This window comes from Oncorhynchus gorbuscha, linkage group LG26 (assembly GCF_021184085.1).
Source record: "Oncorhynchus gorbuscha isolate QuinsamMale2020 ecotype Even-year linkage group LG26, OgorEven_v1.0, whole genome shotgun sequence".
Classification (NCBI taxonomy): domain Eukaryota; kingdom Metazoa; phylum Chordata; class Actinopteri; order Salmoniformes; family Salmonidae; genus Oncorhynchus; species Oncorhynchus gorbuscha.
In genome coordinates, this window is record NC_060198.1 from 38,023,977 (window position 1) to 38,035,193 (window position 11,217).

At 47.7% G+C, this 11,217-nt stretch overlaps 1 protein-coding gene across 2 annotated transcripts in view; it reads right to left on the reverse strand.

Annotated features, from left to right (window-relative positions):
- LOC124015068 (glutamate receptor ionotropic, NMDA 2C-like) overlaps positions 1 to 4,684 on the reverse strand; it is an 81,194-nt gene extending 76,510 nt beyond the window's left edge. The window contains exon 1 of one of the 2 annotated variants that reach the window (XM_046329984.1): positions 3,190 to 4,684. The gene's annotated coding sequence lies outside the window, so the exon portion shown is untranslated. The remainder of the gene's footprint in view (positions 1 to 3,189) is intronic. The other variant, XM_046329985.1, reaches the window with a different exon arrangement.
- Between the last annotated feature and the right edge of the window lie 6,533 nt (positions 4,685 to 11,217).

Below are 11,217 nucleotides of genomic sequence, written 5' to 3' on the forward strand. Positions count from 1 at the left end.
GCCTTAATTATTCACTACTTTATCAGGGCCATATATCACTGGAAAAGGATTACGTGACGACGCAGCGTCGATGATTCTGGGTGGAATTCTGGGTGGAATTCACTCCTTATTTGATGTTGGCTCGATTGCTCTGGTATGAGGCCACCTTCCCCCTGCAGTAAATTGTTTACTGCTCAGTGTGTGCTTGTCTGGCTGGTCCCTGTGGCTTGATCAATTTGCATCTCATGCATGTGTGTCTTGTTTGTTTGTTCAGGTATAAAGGCCCCTTGTCATTTTACCAGCCTTCTGTCTCCACCTCCCTCCTATCCCCCTTCTCCATGCCCTTTCTCCACTCAGAGTTGAGGGATGTGTTGCTGTCTGCAGGGACAGGGGGAGACTAGGTGAGGATGGGGTGAGGACTGATAGCTCTACCATTTCATTAAGTTGATCAGCTCTGAGTGTCGTGGGGCAGGCTGGACAGCTGACGAAGCAGCAGCTAACCGTGAGACAAGAGCTCTGGAGGTCATTGGAGACACACTGGGATGGGAGGGAACAAACAGCCAGCTAATGGGACTTGGTGAGGGTCTCCTAGTTTTGCTCAGACCAGACAGAGTGCACATTTCACAACTGACCAATGAGGACAGTTGTTTTAGACGGGAACAAACTTTTTCTTTCTCCCCATAGACTCACCTTGGCAGCATGTATGTGTAACGGATGTGAAATTGCTAGCTAGCGTTTCAATAGGTGACGTCACTCGCTCTGAGACCTTGAAGTAGTTGTTCTCCTTGCTCTGCAAGGGCCGCGGCTTTTGTGGAGCGATGGGTAACGATGCTTCGAGGGTGGCTGTTGTCTATGTGTGCAGAGGGTCCCTGGTTCGAGCCCAGGTAGGGGCGAGGAGAGGGACGGAAGCTATACTGTTTCATATGCACAGATTAGGTGCACATGCATATGCACCATTAAAGCAGGACAAACACCCAGTGGAGAATGCTGTGATTATCCTCATGTTTGTGCTCTATGAGACTAAACTACACAGCTAAAGAGAATGTTAAGTGTAAACATTGGCAAACCCTTTCTGTGTGCAGTGCTGTGTGTGTAATAGTGTTTGAGTATGACTGTGTGATGTAGTGGAGGAAGGCTGGATTAATCCCAGCATCTGTTAAAAAACATCTCGGCTTGATTGCTGATTTGATTTATTCTCTAGATGACCTACTGTACGCCCCTCCCCCAGTCCCGTGTCCTTCAGGATTTAACCCTCTGTTACCCTGCTCTATAGTGTCACTCAAGGTTGGGGATGTCTGGATATTTTCAACCCTAAAAGCCTCTTTTAAAAAAGCCCTCCAAAAACAATATACAAGTAGACAGGTGAGGTATTGTACATTTTGGTCTCCCATGGTAGGATGGATCGAATGAGTGTGTGTGCCTCTGTTCGTTGGTGAGTCAGAATGTGTGTGTGTGTATGTAAGTGTGCATGTGCGTGTGGGTGCTTGTGGGTGCTCGTGCGTTTGCAATAGTGTGTGTGTGTGTTTTAGCGTCAGTGTGTGACTGAGTGCTTGTGTCTGCATCTGTGTGTGTGTGTAAGCACGCATGTGTGGGTGTGTCTGTGTGTGTGTGTGTATTCCATGCTATGTGATGACCAGTTCTAGAAGAGGGGAGCCAGCATACCCAGGGATCAATGCATCGTTCCCCTGTCACACAGAGCCTTGCTTCCAAATATGGGACGTCTCATCTGTTAACCCTCTCCCCCCCAACACACACACACGCACACACACACACACATACACACACACACACACACCCTTATTCACTATACATCTCATCAGTGAAACCACGATATAGAACAACTGGTGCTAAACTGTCTACTGTTTATTAAACATTATTTAATTCTGCTCACACAATTTTCTCTCCCAAGTGAAACTCACAGAGAAAAGGTAGACACAGTAATGCATAATGCCAATGTACTACTACAAATCTCCAACCTGTTAGGCAGGTAATGCTTGGCCATGCATGGAACTAGACAATCTGCCTTGGTCAGAACCAGGCTCACACACTCTCTAGCTGGTCTAAAAATATCACAGGTATTAGGAAATGTTCTCGGAAGCACTCAGGTGAAATGCCCCTCCCAAAATGATAAAACCAGGTGGTTGATCTTTTTTCTTAACTGTCTTTGTTCAGAGCAGTGCCACTGTCTTACAGGAAACCCTAACGGGGTTCATACAGTGTATATGGATATCCACGTTGACAAGTTCTCCCTGCTTGGGGTTCTCTCACCGGTATCTGACCTTGAACGGTCATTGTAGTTTGAATAATGTGGTCAGTTTAACAATCCCATTTAAACCATCAATTTAACAATTTCACTTTCTCTCTCCTTCTTTCTCTCTCTCTCTTTCTTTCATAATTTCATTCTTCTTTCTTTCTTCATCGTTCTCTTTCTTCCTTCAGTTGAAATGTAAACGCAGGGTGGGAGTGCCATGACAGAAGACAATTGACAGGTAGAGTTTGTCTACAGAACGTCAAGGAACTGCTCTGTATTCATGAAACTAAAGCACTGGGATGGATGCTAGTATAATTACAGAAGTCTCATTCTCTCTCTTGTCCCACAGGACCAAAGTCACTCCTCAGTGGCAATTCAATTTCTCTGGCAGTTTCAGCATGCAGTGTACAACTGCAGCCCTTCTCAGCTGTTCTGTTTCTCCTGTTTATAATGATGAATCGATCAACTTTGCCAAATCCTCTGTGACACAGTGAAGTAAAGCGCAGCCACAGACACACAGGCACAGTCATACTGCCACACGGTCACACAGCCAACAGCCAGTTCTTTGACGCCTTACACAGGTCCTGTGATCTGGTCCCCACAGTTCACAGTCAACTGTTTATTTAGTTCCAACTTCCAAGCATACATTACATTTCATCTGACTTGAGTGGGAGGAGGATGGGTCTGCTATCTACACCGTCTCTTTACTTTCGAAGAGCAAAACAAACACATGTAGCACCTGTGACAAAGCAGCAGCCTCCTTTACAATATTACATTGTACATTACAATATTGACAGCAGCCCATTGCAATCACATTTGTTTTTGGAATGATTTCCATCCAGCCGACCCCTCTCTGTCCGGTACAAGCAGGCAGTCTGAGACAGTAAAGTGCGGTGGGTCTGGGTACAGCTCTAGGCTAGGCAGTGGTAGGGGAAGGGAAAGGGAAGGTGATTCATTACCTGCGTTGGCAATCCGCATCCAGCCCTGGCTCCCACCGGCTCATTCCGTGGCTTCAGCTGTCCTGCTTCTCTTTTTTCCCTTGTCTCCCTTCCCTCACTCCCCCGCTCTCTTCCTTCCCTCACTCCCCCGCTCTCTCCCTTCCCTCACTCCCCTGCTCTCTTCCTTTCGGCACTTGTTGGAGTCTATTTCAGTAGCAACAGAGGAGCCCGCTGCGACCGTGGCATGGTTTCCAGCACTTTGGCAGAAGGTCACATTATCTCTTGCTGGTAAGGGAGGTGGGATGGGGGGTGGAAGTATGGATAGAGTGATGGAGAGTGATTGAAGAAAGACGGTGCCAGAGGAAAGAAGGAGCAACTCATAAACAGAATGAGGCAGTCCACGGCCGTAGTGACAGGCTAATTTCCAGTGTAAGGCGTGAGGATAGAAGTTGGAACAGCTAGCGCCAGAGAGGTTTGTTACGGTAACAAGTCGAGAGTTGTGCGAGATGGGTTGTGTCTGTATGTGTGTATGTGAGTATGTGTGTGCTCAATAGGGCAGAGTATGTATATATGCACTCATTGTAATGAAGCATACCGTGTAGGTGTGTGTGTGTGTGTGTGTGTGTGTGTGTGTGTGTGTGTGTGTGTGTGTGTGTGTGTGTGTGTGTGTGTGTGTGTGTGTGTGTGTGTGTGTGTGTGTGTGTGTGTGTGTGTGTGTGTGTGTGTGTGTGTGTGTGTGTGTGTGTGTGTGTGTGTGTGTGTGTGTGTGAATGTCTGTGTCTTGGCTGGTCTTCAGCAGCCTCTCACCTCTGATAACACATCTAATCTGTATCCACTTCCTGGCCAAGAGAAAATATCTCAGAAGTGGCCCAATAACGCAGTTAGAGCCATAAAAAAACAACCGAAAACAAGTGGTCGATTCAGTGAAATTCTTCACGTTTTCCGACAGTCAAGACTCTGCGCCCGACGCCCTTTTCCTTCTCTCACTGCCCACTGCTGTCTCGCCCAGGTGAAAGAAACAGATGTACTCCATCTTTTTGATGACACACTCATCGACTATATGTCAATTTCTCATCAAATTCACGTCTGCAGGATAACCTGAGCCTCCGGTTGCTCCCTGTGCTCTCCAGCGGCACGCTGGCCCCTCCATTAAGTAAAACACAGTGCTGTCCAGATGCTGGGCTTGGGTCTGCTAGCTCCAACGCCCACAGACAGATGGCCCAGACAGAGGACAGCAGCAGCAGGTCAGACGGTGAGCTTCCAAATCGCTCTTGATGCAGGTTGTTGCATGGATCCCTGAAACCTTTAGTGGCCGTGTTCAATGCACTTGTTGTTCCCGTGTGCCCCTTCCTCTTCTTGCACCTGTGTCCCTCCTTCCCCCTGTGTTGCCTGTAGCCTCTTTACTCTGTCCTGTTGTAATCCTGGCTTCTACACTCCATGTCACAGGAAGGGCTTGTGAGTCCTAATCATTATGTAGTAAGGATTTATCCTTTGATTCTCTCTCTCCCTCTCTCTCTCACTCTCTCACTCTCTCACTCACTCTCCCTCCCTGCTTACTATTTCTCCACCCCTCCCCTCGGCCTCTCCGTTTCTACTGCTCGGCACTGCCCGCTATCTGCAACTCATTCAACGTGACTTCATATCTTATCTTCTTACCTTATCTCTACCTCTCTCCTATATGTTTATCTCTATCCCCTCTCTCTCTCTCTCTCTCTCTCTCTCTCTCTCTCTCTCTCTCTCTCTCTCTCTCTCTCTCTCTCTCTCTCTCTCTCTCTCTCTCTCTCTCTCTCTCTTTCTCTCTCTCAATTTCAATGTTAAATTGAAGGACTTTATTGGCATAGGAAATGTATGTTTACATTGCCAAAGCAAGTGAAATAGATAGTAAACAAAAGTGAAATAAACAATAAAAATGAACAGTAATTATTACACTTACAAAAGTATTTCTCTCTCTTTCTCTCTCTCCCCACTCTCTTTTTTAATTCCCCATCGTGTCTCTGTCTATATTTTTTCTCTCTCTTTTTGTCTGCCCTCTGTCTGTCTGTGATCTGACACTGAAGTGCACTCCAGTACTTTTGGGAGACAGTATTGTAAGTGAATGCAAATACTGTAGGTTTTTAGGAAAGGAACCAATGACAACTAAATAAGTAGGGCACCATTCACAATCATCCCACAGGTATACATCAGTACAGAGTCAATGGCTTTACTTTAACTCTCTTTTAGAAGGAACTGATTCCCTCTCTTGTCTCATTTATGTAACATGGTGATTGATTCAGCTCACTGGGAGTGAATAAGCTACTTGGCTAAGAGCTCCGGAGCAGGAGCCAAATACCTGAACTTGGTGGATTTCCAGATGCTGCCTCGCTATTGAGTCAGCGTCACAATCCTCAGTCTGGACAAGGAGTGAGCTGTGAAGTGAACTTATGCTTACAAGTGTAAGCGTTGTTTACATCATTTGGAGAGACTGCAGTTGATCATCCATCATCTGTTCCCTCTTCCTTATACTGTAGCATAGCGACTGTGAATGTGCCAATCTGTGGTAACCATAACAATGGTTCTAGTTATCTCAATTTTAAGTGGTGTCCAGGGACTCTGATTTACATGTTCTCTCTCATCTCTTATTTATATTGCATTTCTGGCTTGATAAATAGTCCCATGTTTTGACCTGCTTGTCCCAACAAATACTATCATAAAACAGGGAAACTTAGCAATTTCGAAGGAAGGAAGAGGCAATCATAAAAGGAGAGCCAAAATGATATTTTGGAGAGAAATACAGTGCTGGATAGAAGATTGAAATTGCTGTGAAAAAATGTCAGGGATACTTTAAATCATGTTTTGCACTGTGCTTCCTCTCTTCTCAGTAAAGCAGCAATGAAGGGAATCTGTACAGAAGATGTTTGTCTTGCAGTCTGGTTGGTGTTTATTATTTGACTATGCCACCACACGCAAGCACACATGCACATGAATACATGCATGCTTATGCACACACAAATGAACACCCCTCATCAGGTGGCCTTTTCATACTGTCATCTCCTCATCATAATATCCACAGAAGCAAGGCATGTGCAGTGAGTTCAAAGAGTTTTTGAAGAACAACATGGGATTTTACTTCCTATTGCAAAACAAAAGTTCTTCTGTTCGAGACAAGGGACTGCCAAACAACACATTCAGCTATCTCATAAAAAATATAGCTGTAAAATCTATATTTTTTTCTCTCAAAATGTATCTCACCAAAAATGAATCTTGTTTCCAGGCAGGGGAACATCAGTGGCATTTTATGAGCCCGTCATGGCAGCGCTGAGCGATGTGTCGCTACTGTGATATGTTCCTCTTTAGCTGTTGGGAGAGGCCCGGGGGCTGTGATATGTTCCTCTTTAGCTGTTGGGAGAGGCCCGGGGGCTGTGATATGTTCCTCTTTAGCTGTTGGGAGAGGCCCGGGGGCTGTGATATGTGCCTCTTTAGCTGTTGGGAGAGGCCCGGGGGCTGTGATATGTTCCTCTTTAGCTGTTGGGAGAGGCCCAGGGGCTGTGATATGTTCCTCTTTAGCTGTTGGGAGAGGCCCGGGGGCTGTGATATGTTCCTCTTTAGCTGTTGGGAGAGGCCCAGGGGCTGTGATATGTTCCTCTTTAGCTGTTGGGAGAAGCCCAGGGGCTGTGATATGTTCCTCTTTAGCTGTTGGGAGAGGCCCGGGGGCTGTGATATGTTCCTCTTTAGCTGTTGGGAGAGGCCCAGGGGCTGTGATATGTTCCTCTTTAGCTGTTGGGAGAAGCCCAGGGGCTGTGATATGTTCCTCTTTAGCTGTTGGGAGAGGCTGTGATATGTTCCTCTTTAACTGGGGAGAGGCCCAGGGGCTGTGATATGTTCCTCTTTAGCTTTTGGGAGAGGCCCAGGGGCTGTGATATGTTCCTCTTTAGCTGTTGGGAGAAGCCCAGGGGCTGTGATATGTTCCTCTTTAGCTGTTGGGAGAGGCCCGGGGGCTGTGATATGTTCCTCTTTAACTGTTGGGAGAGGCCCAGGGGCTGTGATATGTTCCTCTTTAGCTGTTGGGAGAGGCCCGGGGGCTGTGGCTGTGTGACCCCATCGATTTCCCCACATAATAAATATCTATGGATTCTCTGCTCTTGATCAACAGTTTATGAAGATGGCATTCCCTGATCGATAACTAATCAATAAGGCAAACAGATGGGACAGCTCCTCAAAACAGCCACCATCCATCCCTCCCTACATAGCTCCTCAAAACAGCTACCATCCATCCCTCCCTACATAGCTCCTCAAAACAGCTACCATCCATCCCTCCCTACATAGCTCATCAAAAAAAGCTACCATCCATCCCTCCCTACATAGCTCCTCAAAACAGCTACCATCCATCCCTCCCTACATAGCTCCCTCAAAACAGCTACCATCCATCCCTCCCTACATAGCTCCTCAAAACAGCTACCATCCATCCATCCCTACATAGCTCCTCAAAACAGCTACCATCCATCCCTCCCTACATAGCTCCCTCAAAACAGCTACCATCCATCCCTCCCTACATAGCTCCTCAAAACAGCTACCATCCATCCCTCCCTACATAGCTCCTCAAAACAGCTACCATCCATCCTTCCCTACATAGCTCCTCAAAACAGCTACCATCCCTCCATTGTTCCTCACCTTCCTATGTCAGTAGAGCAGCCCTCACCCTTGGTTAAGAGGGTACTGTTTGGAAACAGTGATTGTAGTTGTTAGATCATCACCAGGGGCTGAGTGGTGATGCTGAGGATTAGATGTGGAACAGGTGGGCCTGGGCGTGTCTGGGCTGGTCTGGTATATGCACTCTCTCCTTGACCCGACTGTCCTGCTTCAACAGACAATATGGCGGCGGGACCCAAAATAAAACTCAATAAAACTCAAACAGCATCACAGACAGCCATGCCTGAAACCCTGGCATTACTCTTTTTTTCTACCCCTATTTTGAGCCATGTTCCTGTGACAGGATCGTTGAAAACTGGAGGGAAAAGGGCACACTTGGCGTCACAGAGCCCAGGGGAGAGGCCAGATATATCCTGCCGTCTCTGAGTATTGACCAACGGCAGCTCCACTTACATCCTGAAACCTGCATCACCCCCTGTACACTGAGCTCTCACTGACACTCACCCTTTCTAAACCCTCTCTGTCTCTCTCTGTCTCACTGTATCTCTATCGCTCTCTTTCTCTCTCTTTTTCTCTCTCTCTTTCGCTCCCTCCCTCCGTTTCTGTCTCTGTCTTTCTCTCTCCCCCTCTCTCTCTCTCCAACACACACACACACTAAGATGAAAATGATAAGCAAATTGATCATCTTGACATCCCTGCATCACACTATATTACAGTTTTGGTATAATTGTTTCATTGTATTCACACTGTCTAATTGTTTAATTGTTTCACTGTATTCATACTGAATGTATCCAATGATCTGTCCCCGAACACTAACCCTAGCGTCATGTCCACATTCCAGCTCAACCCTAACCTTAGCCTCAACCATCACCCTGACACCAGCTTCATGTTTACATGCCAGTTCAACCCTAACCCTAGCCTCAACCATCACCCTGACCCCAGCTTCATGTTTACATGCCAGTTCAACCCTAACCCTAGCCTCAACCATCACCCTGACCCCAGCTTCATGTTTACATGCCAGTTCAACCCTAACCCTAGCCTCAACCATCACCCTGACCCCAGCTTCATGTTTACATGCCAGTTCAACCCTAACCCTAGCCTCAACCATCACCCTGACCCCAGCTTCATGTTTACATGCCAGTTCAACCCTAACCCTACCCTCAACCATCACCCTGACCCCAGCTTCATGTTTACATGCCAGTTCAACCCTAACCCTAGCCTCAACCATCACCCTGACCCGAGCTTCATGTTTACACGCCAGTTCAACCCTAACCCTACCCTCAACCATCACCCTGACCCGAGCTTCATGTTTACACGCCAGTTCAACCCTAACCCTAGCCTCAACCATCACCCTGACCCGAGATTCATGTTTACATGCCAGTTCAACCCTCACCCTAGCCTCAACCATCACCCTGACCCGAGCTTCATGTTTACATGCCAGTTCAACCCTAACCCTAGCCTCAACCATCACCCTGACCCGAGCTTCATGTTTACATGCCAGTTCAACCCTAACCCTAGCCTCAACCATCACCCTGACCCCAGCTTCATGTTTACATGCCAGTTCAACCCTAACCTTAGCCTCAACCATCACCCTGACACCAGCTTCATGTTTACATGCCAGTTCAACCCTAACCCTACCCTCAACCATCACCCTGACCCCAGCTTCATGTTTACATGCCAGTTCAACCCTAACCCTAGCCTCAACCATCACCCTGACCCCAGCTTCATGTTTACATGCCAGTTCAACCCTAACCCTACCTCAACCATCACCCTGACCCCAGCTTCATGTTTACATGCCAGTTCAACCCTAACCCTAGCCTCAACCATCACCCTGACCCCAGCTTCATGTTTACATGCCAGTTCAACCCTAACCCTACCCTCAACCATCACCCTGACCCCAGCTTCATGTTTACATGCCAGTTCAACCCTAACCCTAGCCTCAACCATCACCCTGACCCCAGCTTCATGTTTACATGCCAGTTCAACCCTAACCCTACCCTCAACCATCACCCTGACCCCAGCTTCATGTTTACATGCCAGTTCAACCCTAACCCTAGCCTCAACCATCACCCTGACCCCAGCTTCATGTTTACATGCCAGTTCAACCCTAACCCTAGCCTCAACCATCACCCTGACCCCAGCTTCATGTTTACATGCCAGTTCAACCCTAACCCTAGCCTCAACCATCACCCTGACCCCAGCTTCATGTTTACATGCCAGTTCAACCCTAACCCTAGCCTCAACCATCACCCTGACCCCAGCTTCATGTTTACATGCCAGTTCAACCCTAACCCTACCCTCAACCAACACCCTGACCCCAGCTTCATGTTTACATGCCAGTTCAACCCTAACCCTAGCCTCAACCATCACCCTGACCCCAGCTTCATGTTTACATGCCAGTTCAACCCTAACCCTACCCTCAACCAACACCCTGACCCCAGCTTCATGTTTACATGCCAGTTCAACCCTAACCCTACCCTCAACCAACACCCTGACCCCAGCTTCATGTTTACATGCCAGTTCAACCCTAACCCTAGCCTCAACCATCACCCTGACCCCAGCTTCATGTTTACATGCCAGTTCAACCCTAACCCTAGCCTCAACCATCACCCTGACACCAGCTTCATGTTTACATGCCAGTTCAACCCTAACCCTAGCCTCAACCATCACCCTGACACCAGCTTCATGTTTACATGCCAGTTCAACCCTAACCTTAGCCTCAACCATCACCCTGACACCAGCTTCATGTTTACATGCCAGTTCAACCCTAACCCTACCCTCAACCAACACCCTGACACCAGCTTCATGTTTACATGCCAGTTCAACCCTAACCCTAGCCTCAACCATCACCCTGACCCCAGCTTCATGTTTACATGCCAGTTCAACCCTAACCCTACCCTCAACCAACACCCTGACCCCAGCTTCATGTTTACATGCCAGTTCAACCCTAACCCTAGCCTCAACCATCACCCTGACACCAGCTTCATGTTTACATGCCAGTTCAACCCTAACCCTACCCTCAACCATCACCCTGACCTGAGCTTCATGTTTACATGCCAGTTCAACCCTAACCCTAGCCTCAACCATCACCCTGACCCCAGCTTCATGTTTACATGCCAGTTCAACCCTAACCCTAGCCTCAACCATCACCCTGACCCCAGCTTCATGTTTACATGCCAGTTCAACCCTAACCCTAGCCTCAACCATCACCCTGACACCAGCTTCATGTTTACATGCCAGTTCAACCCTAACCCTACCCTCAACCATCACCCTGACCCCAGCTTCATGTTTACATGCCAGTTCAACCCTCACCCTAGCCTCAACCATCACCCTGACCCCAGCTTCATGTTTACATGCCAGTTCAACCCTCACCCTAGCCTCAACCATCACCCTGACCCCAGCTTCATGTTTACATGCCAGTTC